Source organism: Culex pipiens, chromosome 3 (assembly GCF_016801865.2).
Source record: "Culex pipiens pallens isolate TS chromosome 3, TS_CPP_V2, whole genome shotgun sequence".
NCBI lineage: Eukaryota > Metazoa > Arthropoda > Insecta > Diptera > Culicidae > Culex > Culex pipiens.
This window is the reverse complement of record NC_068939.1, coordinates 168,200,847-168,219,401: the sequence shown is the minus strand read 5'-3', so window position 1 is coordinate 168,219,401 and position 18,555 is coordinate 168,200,847. Positions and strand designations below refer to the sequence as shown.

The following is an 18,555-nucleotide window of genomic DNA, read 5'->3' as shown; positions in this document are numbered from 1 at the left end:
CGGAAGAAAATTCAATTAATAAGAAATCGAAGTTTTTGCACTCAACGAAAAAAAAAAACAAATTATCCTGATTGTTGATAATATTTTTCTTTATAAGTTGAAAGTAATTTTATCTCTCTCAATAATTTTTTTAATCAAAATTGCTACCGCGCGAAATCCGCACCAAATTCGCGTCGTCAGTAACAACTTTGTTTATTCCATAATTTTTTGATTTATTTCTTTAATTCTTGAATTGATTTCTTTAATTTTTAATTCCATTTCACCATCACTATTTTGCTTACATTTTAGATTACACAAAATTAGATTACTTTGGATCATTTTTAAATCATAGTTCAGTTTAATTTTGAGAAAAATAAAAATTTAGATAACGAATACTAAAGTGAAATTTTGGAAAATTTTCTAACCTTACATTTTTTTTTGAATTTTAGAATAAGAATTTAAAAAATTAAGAAATCAACAATTCCAAAATATCAGAATTTAAAAAATTAGAATTTTTGAGCTTCAGAATTTCAGAATTTTTTTATTTTTAAATGTTCGATTTTTTTAATCATTTAATTTTTTTGACAAATGTATGATTTTCTCTATGATCCCTATATGCTGAGCAAACGACCAATTTTAGAACAAATCTCTGAGGATGGTGGAACAACTGCCTCATATTGTTCCACCCTGTGTGCGCTAGTAAATTGTAATTTTCACTTTTTCAGTTGAACGCAAATCCACATTATTTGATGTTTAAACCTAAACTGCCGTTCTACGCATAATTGTCCCATGTCAGTTTTGGACGATTTTTTTTATGACCTTTTAATGTTTAGTTTGACGTGTACTTTAAGAACACATAAAATCTGGTACTTTGTTCGGAAACTCATTAAAAACAACACCAAGTCTGTTTGTCCCATCGTTAAACTTCTACGCATAATTGTCCCACCAAGTATTTTCTTACACGGAATCATTAGTTTTACTAAGCATTATGTCTTGTTTACCTGTTGTATAGCAAGAGAATCACAAATAAGGGTGATAAACTGATAACTGGGGCGATTAGGGACACATAGGGCGAAAAGGAATCAACGGGACAATTATGCGTAGAAACACAGGAATCGGTCGAAAAATTTCAATCGCGTTTTTCTCAGTTGCACCTTTTTGAACATGGGACAATTATGCGTAGAACGGCAGTAAACATATTGCATACAAGCAACGCGCGAAGAAATGCCAAATGCAACTTTTCGTTGCTGTTCGTTTTCTTCGTGACCCTTTTCTTACGCATTTTTTATATGGAGTTTCCTTCCGGACTAACCAATATAAAAAATTAAATATTATCTATGTTGCTAAGTTTGGCCTGGAAGAAATTCAAATATATCATCAAGGGCGAATTTTCAAAAAGAAATGAAATTTTGTAGTAATATTTTTAAGATCATCAAAATTCCCTGACCCAGCTTAAAATTCCCTGACTTTCCCTGACTTTTCCAGGTCAAATAAAATTCCCTGACAATTCCAGGTTTTCCCTGACTTTTCCAGAAATCGACACCATGTTTAATCTTGTGAATCATATTTCAAACTTTTCTCAAAGTTATAGACATTAGGATGTAACAAAACTGATTATTCGGGCTTGTTTCGGGTGGCGTACTGTGCTCAAATCACAAATATGAGCTTGATTGGACGTAGGGGAACTATACCCTTTTTCAGCCTATTTCTATTATCGGCCTATCAGCACACAGAAAAAAAAGTTGAATTTTGGAATGTTGAAAATTTGGTAGGTTGAATATTACCTCTTTTTTTGAGTAATATTACATAAAAAATTTGTAAAAATGTGAACCTGATGAATATTCATCAAAAACTGATGAAAATTCATCATTTTCTGTTGTAAAATTCATCATTTTTTTAGCCACAAAATCTGTCACCATTTCCTGATGAATATTACCATCATTTTTTTTTTCTGTGCACTTTGATCATGAATTACAGCTTTTATTAAGTGTTTCTGACTGTTCCAAAGTAATAAATAGCTCAAATAAAAGTGAGCAAGCAACTCTCCATTGTTGATACATCTGAAAATGTTGATTTAGAGAATTGGTCGAACGGCTTACACAGAAAAAAAAAATTATGGTAATATTCATCAGGAAATGGTGACAGATTTTGTGGCGAAAAAAATGATGAATTTTACCCCAGAAAATGATGAATTTTCATCAGTTTTTGATGAATATTCATCAGGTTCACATTTCTACATATTTTTTATGTAATATTACTCAAAAAAAGAGGTAATATTCAACCTACCAAATTTTCAACATTCCAAAATTCAACTTTTTTTTTCTGTGTAGAGTGATTGAAATGTGTATATTTTCCCTACACGGAAAAAAAAGTTAAATTTTGGAATGTTGAAAATTTTGTAGGTTGAATATTACCTATTTTTTTGAGTAATATTACATAACAAATGTGTAAAAATGTGAACCTGATGAATATTCATCAAAAACTAATAAATATTCATCAAAAACTGATGAAAATTCATCATTTTCTGAGGTAAAATTCATATTTTTTTGACACAGAATCTGTCACCATTTCCTGATGAATATTAGCATCATTTTTTTTCTGTGTAACTGAAGCTGACTCTCTGTCTTTGAATTTGAGATGGAAATTACCCCGCGGAAAGATTTTTTTTCTAAATTCAAGCATTCATGGGGAAAAAATAAAAAGATCAAAACATTCAAAAATAAAAGCTAAAATATTCAAAACTCAAAGTTTCAGAAATTAAAAATATCTAAACATTTTTGATTTTATAGTTTTGTTTACCCAAAAAACTAAAAAAATACATATTTAAATATTCAAAAATCAAAAAAATCCAAAATATCTTTAATTCATAATTTAAAAAATCTGAAATTCAAAAATCAAAAAAAAATAAATTAAGGCATTGAATTCAAGAATTTAAAAATTTCAAGAGCCATAATTTAAAAAAAACTTTAAACTGAAATTTAAAACAGCCAAGAGAACTATAATGGGTGTATTTCCCCTAACTGAAACATTTTTGATTATTATAGTTTTGTACCCAAAAAAAATATATATTTAAATATTAAAAAAATAAAAAATCCGCAATATCTATAATTAAAATTTAAAAAATCTGAAATTCAAAACTACAGAAACTTATAAATTAAATCATTGGATTCAAGAATTTAAAAATTTAAAGAGTCAAAATTTAAAAATACTTAGAATTGAATATTTGAAACAACCAAGAGGACAAAAAGTTATAAATTCTCGAAACCTTAAATACTTAAATGTTTGAATTCTTAAATTTCAAAATTCTTAAATACCTGAATTTTTAAATTTTCAAATTCAAAAATTCTCAAATTCCCAAATTTTTAAATACCTTAATTCCATAATTAAAAAGTTCCTAAATTCAAAAAATTCAAAATTCCTACACACTAAGATTGTTTTACCGAATTCGGTAGTTAAAAAAATCGGTGAACTTTATTACCGAATTTCGGTAACTTTTTACCGAATTCCGGTAACTTTTTGCCGAATTTCGGTTTCTTTTTACCGAATTTCGTAAACTTCATACCGAATTTGGTAATTTTCGGTTTATCGAACTGTTCAGCAGTTAAAAATTCGAACTTCACCGAACTCGGTAAAAAAATCGAATTGTGATTCCTAAATTCTAAAATCAGAACATTTTGAAAAAAAGAACTGCAGAATTCTTAAAATCTTTAATGATGTCATTTTTGTGACCATCATAGATTAAAGAAAATCTGATAACTTTAGAACATTTTTGGAGTCATATTTAAGGTTAGAGAAATTTAGAGTATCATCAAGTACGTACTGTATTCAAATCCCCCCATTTTTTTTTTAAGACTATCACAAATTTATAAATGTAATGATCTTTTTATTTTTAACTTGTTTAAATTTTTGAATTTTTTATATCTTAATTGCTGAATCTTAAATCAATCGAAATTATTTTCTTTTTTTTTCGACTTCTCCGTAACAACCCTGGATCCTGGATGCTTTCGAGCAATTGGCTACTTTAAGTTCAAACTTTATGAGAAACCTATGAGATGTTTTTGACTACTCTACAGGATAAGGTGGGGGATATCGCATCCATTGACAGACTAGATGTCATTTAGTGATATAACTTGGTAGACGCATTGGATGTCAGTCGCATTCGGTTTGGGTGAAGATTTGAACAGATTTGCTACCTTCTCTTGATAGTTTTAGCGAAGCGCAGATTTCATCTATAGCTCTTAGCAGTGATTCGGTCACGACCCCCCAAATCAATCTCGTCGAACCCTATCGATTATTGACGATTTCGCCAATATCTCACAACAAGAAGATGCGCTGGTCTCTCTCTCACCCAAGTCTTGTTTATCGTCTGCTCACGTGGTTCGCGCCAGCCAGCAATCGGTACACGTCTCCCATAATTTACGCCACCGTGGAGAAAGAGTATACACGTCTATAGCCACAAATACACCCGGGTTCAGCAGCAGCAGTAGCAACGGGAAACCAATTTGTTTGTTTCGAGCAAATTTTAATTAAAAACGAATCAATCACGTACGGACTCGGACTCGAACTCGGTGGTGGTCGTCGTTCTCGAGACTTCGTAGAATCGGTCTTGTGAGTTGTGGGATGGTGGTGAGGGGGGAGGCCACAGAAAAACCTTGAACCCTGGTCAACTCTGGACTGTAATTGGGTATTGCGTGGGAGGAAGGACACAATTTATTTGTGATTCCGTCTCCAAGATGTGGTTCGCGCGGGGGTTGTTGCGCGGTGTAAGCCCTCTGGGAAGTGGACTCAAGTGGAAGTCACTTGGGCACGTGTCATTCTGCGTTATTTGCGGAATCGCTGTCGCAGGACTGTTTCTTCTTTTTTGTTGTAAGGAAAAACGGTTATTTTTAGTATTCTAGAAGAAGCTTGTCAAGTTGGATAACGGTCCAATTTGTTGAGGACGACGACTTCCGGAGAACCGCTGGACCTTCAAAGCTTTTACACGCAGGACCTTTAAAAGAGCTGTCACAGCTAATCCGGCTCCTCTTCAACCGGTCCAAGGACGGGACGCAATCCTGACAAATTAGGGGGTGGCACACACAAAGTGAAATCTAATATTTCATCGTTCATTACCTTCGTCGTCGTCGTTGCCCTCTCTTTGCTTCGCCAACTGGGGAATACGCATCCACACAGCGAGCTTACAGAGCAGCCTCGAACTTTGACACCGGGCCTGACAGGCGATATCCCCGACTCCAAGAGTTCCGTCGTCGATTTCGGTCTTTCTTTGCTCATGCTAATACGCACAATCTAAGGACAGCGAGAGCTTAGCGCTGAGCTATTTTTAGACCTTGGATCGGAGCTCCAGCATTTCTCGATAAAACCGTTCACGGGATATGTCGCACCATAAAAAGGCGGATCCAATGCACATTCCTAAGGGCATTACGCCTCGTTACGAGCGAACAGCCTTATTGGTTCCCGGTCCAAAATCCGGACACAGCATCGAACGTCGCCGCCGGAATTGAAATAAATGAGCAATTGGTCGGGCGAGGCAGCTTTCGTGAAACGAAAATTCATTGCCGTAGTCCTTCTTCCCGGACGGAATCCCTCTTGTTTTGAGAAACAACAACAGGACAGAAGGAAGGTTCGGTGTAATCTTCGCGAAAGCACCGCATTATGCAAGCGCAATCAAAGCGGCTTTGCCGTCGTCCCCGGGAGAAACCAGGTCATCACAGGGATTGCCGAGGACGACTTCTTCCTCTTTGTTTGCGCTGTTGTAACGGAACGTGGATATTGAAAGTATCTTGGGGAGGAAGGGGCAGGGGGCTCCGCAAAAAGGCACTTTAATTAGCACGAAAAGGACACCGCACTTGTTGCGGAACAGCAGAGCGTGTATCAATCACAGGTTTGAGGGATCCTTTTTCGTCCTGTCAAGTTTGTGGACGATGGCCAACGAAAGGAAGTCTTAATTTGTCGGATATTGGGAAGGACAGGTTTGAGGAATCATTAATTTTCCACTTGATCTTGATTCATGATATTCTAAAAATCCAGCTTTCCCTTTTAGTTGCAATTTCACTTGGCAGTGTTGCCAGATGGATTACCTTTGTTGTTGTTAGTTCATTTATTCATTAAATATCTAACGTAATTTTCAACTAAAGTCTGCCAACTGACCTTGAACTATTGTATTAATACTAGCTACGTAGTATTCTGAGCAGTGTTGCCAGACTATTGAAACTATGACTTGGCGACCTGGTCGGAATTATTTTATAAAAACCTGTTTCACACTGTTGTTTCCTCAAGAAATTTTTGAAAAGCGGGGTAAATTTTACTGAAAAAACTAAACAGTGTTGCGAGATAGACAATCTTTGTGACTTATTGAAAGGTTCTTCAGTTGCCTATCCAACGATTAAGTGGTTAATAAAGACATCCAAATTTACAACGCCCGGTTTTGAAAGGATGCATAAATTTGACTGAAGTCACACTATCACATGGCAGTGTTGCCAAACGAATATTGCGACTAATTTTATAGATTCAGTCAACCATAATCTGAAGCTAGAAAAGGTTTTTTTTATATTCCAGGGCAGTGTTGCCAGGGTTTCTCTGAAACGTTCGATCATGACAGTGTTGCCAGATAGACCATGTTTATATAAGTAGGTTTTCATCAAGATAAAAACAAAAATTGTATTAATATTGATTGACGCTCATATTTTTTAAAGTGTTGTCAGACTTCCACTAAAATTGAAATTTTTTTTGGCAAAAACACAACTTTTGTGTCTTATGCAGGGTGACCACTCAAATACAATTTTAAAATTCCCGACTTTTTTGGAAACTCAAATAATAGGCATTTCTTATCTAAAAAATTATCGTCAGTTTCTGGTGAATAATCATCAGGTTCACATTTTTACACAATTTTTAGGAATTATTACTCAAAAAAGTAATGTTCAACATACCAAATTTTCAACATTCCGAAATTCAACTTTTTATTGCTGCGTATGTTTTCTTTTTAATTTTGTAAATTTAGATATTAAATTGTTGCACAGAAAAAAAAATATGGTAGTATTCATCAGGGAATGATAACAGATTTTGTGTCAAACAAAATGTGTAATATTGCATCAGTTAGATAAGATTCCAGTGCGCGGTCTGATTGATCCAACGGACGGGTTGTTTCAAATTAGATGTTACCTTTTGCTTGATTAACAAAAAAATATTAAAAATCGTTTGATTCATACAAAAATATTTTAAAAATCTGTGTTAAATGCATCCAAAATTAATTGGGATTTTTGATGTCTTAAAAATGTCTTTTATTCTCAAACAAATTGAAATTGTGAGAGGAACCTTAAATTAAAATAATTAAGGATTTTAGTGGATTTAATTTAAAATTGAACAAAATATTACAAAATTATTCAAGACATAGAAAATAATGTTCAAACAAGTTTGCTTGGGATTCCCGACTTTTTGACAAAAAAAAAATCATTCCAGACTTTTTCCTGATTTTTGCTGGATTTTGGCGAATTCCCGACTTTCCCGATTTCCTAACTCGAGTGGCCACCCTGGTCTTATGAAATTAAGAAAAACATCAATACATTTAACATTCAGTCTAGAAAGAAAAAAGAAGACATAAAACCGGCTTAAGTAGCAACATCTTATGGCAGGGTTGCCAAATTTAATTAAATGAATATTAATTTAAATGAAGATGGTTCGAAAAATCAATTCAATTAAAATTCATAAAATTTCGAAGTGAAAGGTTTGATAAAATCGAATCGAATCTAAAATAAAACTGACGAAAATATACTACAAAAATTTAAAAGGCCAGCCCTACTGTGTTGTGTTTACCGCAGAGAGGATTCTGATAACAAATCACATTTCACTGAATTTACAGGGGAGGAAGGATACGAGGACATACCGTAACAAACGCCCGGACTAAAATGGTTTGATAAAATGCTCGTATATGTGTAGATAACCCAAATCAGGGTTGGGAGATCATCAAAGTTTAAGAAAAATTGAAAAGGTCTTTGAAATATATGTCTTCGGTCTTCGAAAAATTAATTCACTTAAGAACTCATAAGTTTCGACAGGGTTGCCAGATTTTGAAAATCTTGTCTCAATAAAAAGGTTTTTTTCAGGGGACACGCAAAAAGAGCTTCGAAAACAATTGACAACGCAAAATAGACCGCAGAATTAATCGAACTTGATGATACACAGTTTAATTGTGATCAAATTGAGTGACACTCGCGCTCCGATGGAGACTTTTAACGAGCGTCTAGATTGGACATTTCTGAAGTAGATTTCTCGCGCATTCCCGTCCCTCATCCAACGTGGTAATCAAAATTTATGACTCATATTCGTCTCTCGAACAAAATCATTGGTGGATTTGTCCTCGCGCCCGTATCGCTGATACCAAATTTTGCGTTGAGTAAACTCAGACTAGACTTAGATATTCTTCGTACTACGCACAAGGGGTCTGACGTCAGCCGCACAGAGACCACATCATCATCATTGCAAGGAGGAGACAAACAAACCATACGGTAAGGTAAAAATAAAACAGGTGTAAACAGTCTCGTTTTATTGCTCCTCGTTTTTGTTTAGGGAGTTGATAAAAACTGTTTTCCACCACCCTCCAAAAAAGGAATATTTCATGTGTGACGACGGTCAAGCAAGAATGTGACAAATTTCCCCCTTTTTGTAACGCAACAACAAAAAAACAAGCATTGCTCGTGACCTTGTTTTTCCTGTCACGAGGAAGGAGGAGGTGTGTACAAATTAAACTTTTTCGCTGACACGCGGTTGTTTGAAAATTTCGCGCAAATGTCAAGCGTTCGACAACATTTTATGTGCTTTATTTCTTTCTCTATTTATTTGTGTATCGATCTGCCGGCCTTCGATGTGTCCGCGTCGTCAGACACTCGAATAATGCCCTTTATTTTTAGCCTTCGACCCAAAATTTGATACAGCTCAAAAAGAAGGGGAAAGCGAAAGAGGGTGGTGGGTGAAAATCGATTGTCGTTTTTATACAATTGAATTTTTTTGGTAGAATTCGAACCGATGTTATCTGGGGTTTCTATTTTTGGAGGCACAGTAAACAATTTGAAAACAGTGAATTATTGGGTAACCAACACAAAAGGGTGTTCCTAACTGAACCTTATCTAAACAAAATCAAACAAACTGTGATGTTTGAACATTCTTGTTCAAATTCAGTCCAATCAACGAATCATCTCTGCGGGTAACTTAAGACGAAGTAGGTCTGGCCACTTCAATACATGTAGTGTAGCAAGGTCGTAGGATGATGTCATTTTTTCTGGAAGCAATGACTGTCACTGATGGAGCTGGACATGGAGCAACGCTATGTGAAATGCCTCTACAAACAACAAGTAGAAACCCATTTTTAGATTGATGCTTTCTGAATCCAGATTTGAATGTTTTTCTAGACCAATAATGGTCGACCAAAGACTTTTCTTTGTCTGAATTTTTAAATTGCCATTTTTTTTTTAATTTTATGATTTCAGATTTTTTAAACCTTTGAATTCTAATTTTCTTCTTTTTTAAAAATCAAATGTTTCAATTTCAATATTTTAGAATTTGAAATTTATTTCTTTACTTCTCCAACATAAAAAATCAGGCAATCAAAAAAATATATCGAGCTTGTTTGAAATTTTTAATTTAATATTTTAAAACTATGAATTAAAACTCGAAAACTGTTAAAAATTTAGTTATAGAATTTTAAAACATTTTTTTCTAATTTTGAGATCATTTATTTATGATTTAAGAATTTTTAAAGTTTAAAATCTAGGATTAAAAAATTCATTTGTTTTAAAATTTAGTTTAATCTAATCTAATCTAAGGCCAGTAGGGCTAGCCTGCTTTCACAGACACAGCCAGTCCGATGAAAGCAGACCAGCCCTACTGCGTTGTGTTTACCGCAAAGAGGATTCTAAGAACGCATCACAATTCTAAAAATCTAAAGGAAAGGAAAGATGCGGGGATATACCGTACCAAAGGCTTCGAAAACATTTAAAAAATCAGGGATAAAATTTTAAGATTGTCAAATTAAAAAAAAAATAGGTTTTAGAATTTTTGAATTTTAAAATTTTAAGACATTAGAATTTTTCAATTGGAGGGTTCTAAATTGTAAAATTTTTAGAATTTCAAAGATATTATAAATGTTTGATTTATGTTTTTTTTTAGAAAATTGTAGACAAAAAAAATTATAATATATAATTTAAGAACTTTTAAATTCTTTAGTTTTTCAACTTTTAAGTCTCTTTTTTTTCTTCTAAAATTTCAGATTTTGTTTATTCCAGAATTTTAGTTTTTTTATTCTTGAATGTATTTTTTTTGTTGGAATTTACAAATTTTAAGATACTAGAATTTTTGAATTGTAGAGGTTTAAATTTAGTGATTTTTAGTAACGACAGTTTCAAATTAGTGATTTTTTTAAATTTTTAGAAAATTGTAGAAATTAAGAATTTTAGAGCATTCTAAATATTTATTCTTTAGTTTAGTTTTATTCTAGAATTTTATAATTTTGTATTTTTTAATTCATGAATGTATTAACTTATGAATTTCTGAATCATACAATTTTAAAATTTTATGATATTAGAACTTTTAATTGTAGGGTTTTAAAATGTTAAAATTTTAGAATTTCAAAGATATAATAAATTTTTGATAATTTTTTTACAAAATTGTAGAAATAAAAAAAAATTAATGTTATAGTTAAAGATTTTTTAAATTCTTTAGTATTTCAATTTTCAAGTCTCTTTATTTAACTTTAAAATGTCAGATTTTGTTTGTCCCAGAGTTTTTTTTTATTCTTTAATGTATTTTTTTTTGTTGGAATTAACAAATTTTAAGATGTTAGAATTTAGAGGTTTAAAAGGTTAAAATTTTAGAATTTCAAAGATATTTCAAACTTGCATTTTTTTTTTATTTTTGGAACATTGTTAATTTTAGAACATTATAAATTCAGAACTTTTTAATTCTTTTTTTTTTTTTTTAATTTATATTTATTTTGATTTTTTCTCTTCCATGTACATTCATTCAGTTAAAATATTATTGAGTGTCCAATCACAATCGATGACTTTTCACCTCAATTTTAAATACTAGCAACTTTCATTTATTCATGAAATATTGTAGCTTTCGCTATTCAGTGATTTCAAATGTAGGAGGTCCTACATGTACAAAAGGGAAAAGGGATACCTTAAAACTAACTTATAAACTATATAATGAGCGGATCAATGCAGCTGAAGACTGCAATGATTTTTGTCGAAATGCATCAATTATCTTATTGGACATAACATCCAAAGTGTCAACTTCGGCTAATTGATGAAGTTCACTGGTGCTGAACCAGGGAGGAAGTTTCAGAATCATTTTCAGAATTTTGTTCTGAATCCTCTGAAGTTTTTTCTTCCTGGTTAAGCAACAGCTTGTCCAGATCGGCACAGCATAAAGCATGGCAGGTCTGAAAATTTGTTTATAAATTAACAGTTTATTCTTGAGACAAAGTCTAGAATTCCTGTTTATAAGTGGATACAAACATTTAATATATTTGTTACATTTAACCTGGATACTTTCAATGTGATCCTTGTAAGTAAGGTTTTTGTCAAAAGCAAGTCCAAGATATTTCACTTTATCCTCCCACTTTAAATTTACCTCATTCATCTTTATAATGTGATGACTTTTTGGTTTAAGAAAATCAGCCCTTGGTTTGTGAGGGAAAATAATAAGTTGAGTTTTTGCAGCATTAGGAGTAATTTTCCATTCTTTCAAATAAGAATTGAAAATATCCAAGCTTTTTTGTAATCTTCTTGTGATGACACGAAGGCTTCTACCTTTGGCGGAGATGCTTGTATCATCAGCAAAAAGTGATTTCTGACATCCTGGGGGCAAATCAGGCAAGTCAGAAGTAAAAATATTGTATAAAATTGGAATTTTAATTCTTTAGTTTAGTTTTATTCTAGAATATCATAATTTTTTTTATTTTTTTATTAATGAATGTTTTTACTTTCTGAATCAAAAAAATTAAATTTTTTAACTGTAGAATTTCAAAATCTGAGAACTATACTACAACAAAAAATCCTATCTTTGATTTTCTGTTTTGAGTTTGAGAATTTTGTTGTTGTAAAATTAAATTTTTCATTAATCTGATTTTTTAATTTCAGAATTTGAAGATTGTGGAGAATTTTAGAATTTGAGTATTTTAGATTTTTTGAAAATTTGGGAAGTTTAAAATTATTAAGTATGACCATATTTCACTTTTCTCAAAATTCCGGACTATTAAATTTTTGTTTTCTTCTGAAATTCCAAAAAAGATATTTACGTGGCCCCTTTCCTTGAGCGGCCAGACCTACTTTGAATAAAGTTTACCACAGAGATGAATCGTTGAATTGGAAAGAATTTGTTGTTCAAACAACAAATTTAGTTTATTTGAAGATTCCGATTTCAGTTTTTTTTTTGCACAGTGCAACACATGCAAAAACGGGGGAAAAAAAGCAGAAAATTGGAGAGGAAAAAAGGGTGTGCGTTGCAGCCACGATAACCGCCCAACCAGAGCATAGAGCAAAAGCAAACAGTCGGAAAATGTTCTGAACTTCAAACAACAGCTTTATCGACAGGTCAGACTGGTTTGTTTTGCACCCCGATATTGGATTTTTGTGTGGCAGCTGAGTTACACACAGCCTTGTAAGTTGCAACAAAGTTTTTTTTCCCAATATTTGTTATTTATTTTATTTGGATCGCTGTTTGAATAAGTCTAAGCGCGATCCATTCCAATTAATGCCAAAAACAAAGTTATGCTAATTTCCCCCTAGATTCATTACATCAAATCAAAAACTTTGCCTCATTTACATCAAATCAGCAAGTCCATTGGAGAGAGAGAAGAGATAGCAAAAAGTGTGACAATCTCCCCCGACTTCCACAGAAGTGATACGGAGAAAAGTTTTAATAAAGTTACGTAATTCGTTCCCCCACCAAAAGCATTCCCATCACCACTCTAGAGGAAAAACATCCTCTTGTCAGGTTTGTCCTCACCCTCGACGACTGTGACGAGATTTGACATAAATTCCATTTTGCCCAACTTTGATTTCAAATGTAAGCAAAAGTTTCCCATCGCCTCCCGAGTAGGATAGGTCCTGGGACAAAAAAGGTCGATATTCTCGACTTTCCCTCAACACAGAACGGAACACACGCTTTGCAACCGAGACTGGTCACACACTCACATGATTTCTTGTTCTTTATTTCATATGACACAACCCATTCCTCATACATATTTGCTTATTCATGAAGCGGAGCTTGAGTCGGAGACGTTTGGACTTCCAGGTACGGAACAGACAGGTGTAATCCCCTTAAATGCAACGGGATTTGAAGCTTATGACTCACAAGAAGTGAGTTTTCAAATGAATTTCTCACCATCGTTATCAATTTCAACATGACGATCTACAACCATTCTTACAAGAAAACGTGCCTCCTCTTCGTGAGAAGCTACCGTCATTTTCTTCCCTTCCAGCAGCGAGTCCAACTGTTCCAGAAGGATCGAAAGGCGACGACTCCTCCTTCGTGATGGATTCCAACAGGATGACGTTTCAGCGGGCCGCCACAGTGCGCAGAATCGAAAAGTCGCAGAGTCGCCAAGTCGCAGAGCAGCGGGGACATGCAACATTGTGCGACGACGACCCTCCGCCTGGCATAGCAACTAGCACGAGGACACGACGTGGTGCCGACAATGATGGGAGACATTTGGTCGGGCGTAATGTGTCAGGACGACACTGGCCTTGGCGCACCGGAAGCTTGTTTGGAGCTTTGTTTGCTGATAAATGATCAATCCAAGAATTGCAATCAGGTATCAACGAACACGAAGAGATCAATCTAACGGTTTGGGCTATGATTCAGCTTGCTCGTCGTCGCGTTTCTTTGTCCTGTAGTATTTCAGTACAATCCAAGAGCTGGCTCAACATCAAACGTGCAGATTCGATGCGATAATTACTCCCCATCGGGACACGTTCTCCGTTCGCACATGTGTTTGTGGAATCGCTTCGTTTGACTGTACTGGTGTTGGGCCAGAGCAGATTGGCGAAAATTTCAACTGGATAACTGGAGCACATGCTGAAGGCAGAGGTAAAGAAGAAACGAGAAAAGGTAAAAAAAAACCGAACGAACCACATGGCGTGGAGCGGCAGGTAATCGCCAAAATGAGGCATAAAAGGACGGCCTTATACCAACTGGGGCGGAATGGCAGGCCTCAACCAGAAGCTTCCCCCAGGGGGACGCGTCCGGCGTCGTCGACTTAACTAGTTCATAGTAATGAGCAACCAGAGTCGGTTGATTGTTCCGAGTTCTAAATTTAAATTTATCCAAAAATGCTGTGAAAAGCTTGCAATCGATCCAAGTTCCACGTGGGTTCACACAAATCACTCGTGGAAAAGGTCTGATTGGATTTTGGACCTTTGCTGATTTATGGTTTGGCCAATATTTGCTCCAGTATTGATTGATTTCGGTGTCTTTCAGCTCCGAGAGGTTATCCAAACAAGATTGCACAAGACTCTGAATAAGTAACCGCCCGCCCTCTTCTGAGATCAAACGAGCGATGATGGTGCTACAAATCGAATTTATTTTCTAGCTGTAGCAGCTAACCATGGCAAAATCGCACAAGATAGTCCAAACTTGACTCCCGGCGCTCGGGTTGAAGTTATTGCTCGTTGGTTGTGATTGCGAGGACAATTTGACACCAGAGGGGCCACTCCTACACTTGGAATGACCTAACGACCTAACTTGAAACTCAGGCCCAACCCCAACATTTACTTCCTCATCCGAAAAAAGGCATTACCACAAAAAAACTCTTCGCGAAAATGCTAACCGTTTCTTCTATAACTGTAGATCCAACAATGTACATTTCTGCGCAAACCCAAACGGTTTCCAAGATTCATCTTAGCGTTTAACTTTACAAAGTAGGCCTGGCCATTTAAATGCGTTAGTTATTCTTAGTTTAGTGTTCAAGCAATTGGAACGTTTGGTACGGTATGCCCACGCATCCTTCCTCCCCTGTAGATTCTGTGAAGTATGATTCGTTCACAGAATTTCCTCTGCGGTAAACGCAACGCAGTAGGGCTGGCCGCTTTAATTGTTGCTTTACATTTTCGGGTGTTCTCGGATGTTTTGTTTCACGAGGTCTTTATGAGCAACTTTTGTTCTACGAATAACTTTATTTCTCTTGTTTTATGTTTTCCTTGTTTAATTTTTGATATTTTATTTGCAATTTTCTTGTTTAGTTTCTGCTTGTTTCTGGTACTATTTTGTTAATTGAATAAAATAAAAATAAAACATTGACAAAGTTACATAAAATAAGTTTAACTTTCAACCCTAACATTTTCTTAAATTTTATGAGTTCTTCTTTCCAATGTTTTTTTTAAAGAATCAAAATTGTAAAAAAATGATTTTTACCGTTTTTTTTTAGATCGAAGCTCACTTTGAGGTGGGGATGGGCTGTAAAGGGTTCAACAATCTATGTCATTGGACAAAGCTTTCCAACTCTAAGCGAAACTCACTTAGCGTACCGTGGAGATTTTCCCTTATCCCCTTTAAAAAAGTGGAGCATCAACAATTTCCGTCTTCCAAATCTCTTTCCTTTCCTTTTTTTGTTCTGATGATTTTTCCATCGCTGGTACAAACATCGACCAGTGACTTGACAAGTCGTCAAGTTCCAACCCTGAACGCACAGTTGCGCGATCGACGTTACGCGTATGGACTGAAGAAGCTATTAGACTACAACAAACAAACAAACTTTGCCTGCTCTGTTTTCTTTGCAAAACGTCAGCCTGCATACATTTGGCTTTATTTGAGAGTTTGCGAGTTTGGCAAACTGTCAAACACAAAAAAAGAGCAGTGCCTTAGTCTAAAACGGAAAAAAAATTATATAGGAAAAATCATTATTTTTTGAATTTTAATATTTAAAAAATCCACGTTTCACGCTATATCAAAACCGGACTCATATTCGGATGCTATGGAAGGGGCTCTATAACTTTCCCGGAGAGAGTATGGTGCTAACTTGCTCCTATAAAAAAAAAAAAATACAGCTTGTTTATAACTCGTCTAAAACGTGTTTTTGCTCGTAAATCACGTTTAGACTACCCAGTCAAATCAATCCGAATTCTGAAACGGAATCTAATTAGAATCGTATACAACTTCCGTTTCAAACGCAACAACCGGTTCGAACACGGAACCGGTTGTTGCGTTTGAAACGGAATTTGTATACGATTCTAATTAGATTCCGTTTCAGAATTCGGATTGATTTGACTGGGTAGTTTTGAGGACGCTGTATCTTCTTTCAGGAGCAAATTAACACCATACTCGGGAAAGTTGTAGAGCACTTTCCAGAGCATCTGAATATGAATCTGGTTTTGATATAGCGTGAAACGTGTATTTTTTAAATGACAACATTCAAAAAATGATTTTTCCCATACAAATTTATATTGCGCAAAGTGAGGACTGAATCAAGAGTTCTCAAACTTTGTGGAATTGTATAGAACCCAAAAAGGTACTGAAAAATTGCTGTGCTGGAAAATCGGTTTTTCATCCTAGGTGGACCACGGGGAACCAAGATATGGGATTTTCACCGGAATTGTTATTCCGATGATTTAACAAAATTCCCCTGTGACCAAATACCAACGAAAAAATTAGCTCTTGACAATAAATGACGTATAAAGATCCCCCAAGATAATACAGTACAGAATTGGTGGAAATTTGTGACCGGTTCCAGGTGTCACGGGGGAAGAATTGGCCACTTTGGTCCAGGATAAAGGGCAATATGCATGTCAAACTTCATGATTTTTCAATTCCAATGCATAAGAAGCGATTTTCAACTATTTTATATTTATTTTTTCAAAAAAAAAAAAAGTTCTTTAATTGTCCTTGAAAACAGGAACGTGAGCGGGAGATCCCCACGTTGCTTCCTCCCCTGTAGATTCCGAAATGTATTGTTGCTTCACCATTCGTGCTCAAACTCTATCCAATACAACGAATCATAGTTGCGGTTAACTTTGCGCAGTTGGTCTGGCCGTTTAGAAAAGAAGGATGGTGAAAGTAAGCTGCGCTAGGGTTCACAAAAGATTAGAACTGTTAGAACTGAAACAAACAATAGTTTGTTAAATACAAACTATTGTTTGTTTTTATTTTTTTTTATTTAGATTTTTTTTTTTTAATTTCAAATTAGGACTTTTAGAAATTTAGATTTTTTTCCTTTGCGAGCTCCAAATTTCCAATATTCTTTGTTATTTTTAAGGTTAGGCTTTTTTAATAGCAGTTGAAGCAACAATAAAAAAAATTAAGCATTTTTGTCCAACGAGGTTTACCGAGTTGGGCATATGCGACGAGTGCTGAAAAAATCAAGTATTGCAACGAGTTAACCCACTTTTTTTTGCAATTCCGAAAAAAATACTTTTTGATTAAGATTTTCTCAGTAAATATGTGCGTTTATTTATAACGGTAACCTGTTAGTTTACAACTTTTTATCCAGTCAAGGAGGTAAAAAACGTTTTATTCCCACGTAAATGTGATTCGCCATCTGCGATCAAATGGATGATAAAATAGTAGTTTATGCAACAAGTTGTAAAAAGATGATTTTTTCAGCACGAGTCGTACATTTATCTCACGAGGTTTACCGAGCTGGATAAATACGATGAGTGCTGATAATCTAATTTTGCAACGAGTTCCATACATTTGCAATTCCGAAAAACACCCTTTATTTGGAATTGGAAGTTAAATGTCTATTTGTTTAGTCAATTTATTAATAGTAATAGTAATTTTATTTGGCAACGATATCCTGTTAGGTAGACTTTTTATCGGGGCAAATAATAAAATCAAAACAATAATGAAAAGTATAATTTTTCAACCCAAGTGCTGAAAAGTTCAACTTTTCAAAACCCATTTCAGTGTTGAAAAGAAGAACTTTTCAGCACTTGAATCGAAAAGTATCACTTTTCGAAACTTTTATTTTTAGTAGAGAAAAGTAGGCGTTTTTGTCATTCGAGAATGACAGGAAAAGTAAGAAATTTCGCATCTGAATTACACACATATAGGGGAACTATACTCTTTTTCAGCCTATTTCTATTATCGGCCTATCAGCACTTTGAACATGAATAACAGCTTTCATAAAGTGTTTTTGGCTGTTCCAAAGTAATAAATAGCTCAAATAAAAGTGAGTAAGTAACTCTCCATTGTTGATACATCTGAAAATCCAGAGTTTTTTTTAAAAGGACCAATAAACTATTGTCTTTCATATGTTTATAGGACCTAATAAAAAAAAACTCTAGAAATGTTTATTTAATAGCGGAAAACGGCAAAAGTGATGAGAATTGGTCGAATGGATTAGAGTGATTAAAATGGGTATATTTCCCCTATTTTGGACCAATTTTTAAGCTTCCGGATACAGAAGTCCTAACATAACGGATAAAATTGGCAAATCCTAACAATTTTTTTCGCAAATCTCTAAAAAAATCCTCTCGCTGGCATCACTGCGACGTCCCTCAACCGAGCTACTCACACAGCCACAATCACACCTCTCAACCCACACACCGTTTCCAGGAGCGCGCGCGCTCCCTCTGTGTGTTTGTGTGT

At 34.6% G+C, this 18,555-nt stretch overlaps 1 protein-coding gene across 1 annotated transcript in view; it reads right to left on the bottom strand.

Moving 5' to 3' along the window:
- The window catches only part of LOC120425614 (14-3-3 protein epsilon), a 41,673-nt gene that overhangs the window by 22,029 nt on the left and 1,089 nt on the right, over positions 1-18,555 (bottom strand). The gene's annotated exons all lie outside the window — the stretch shown is intronic.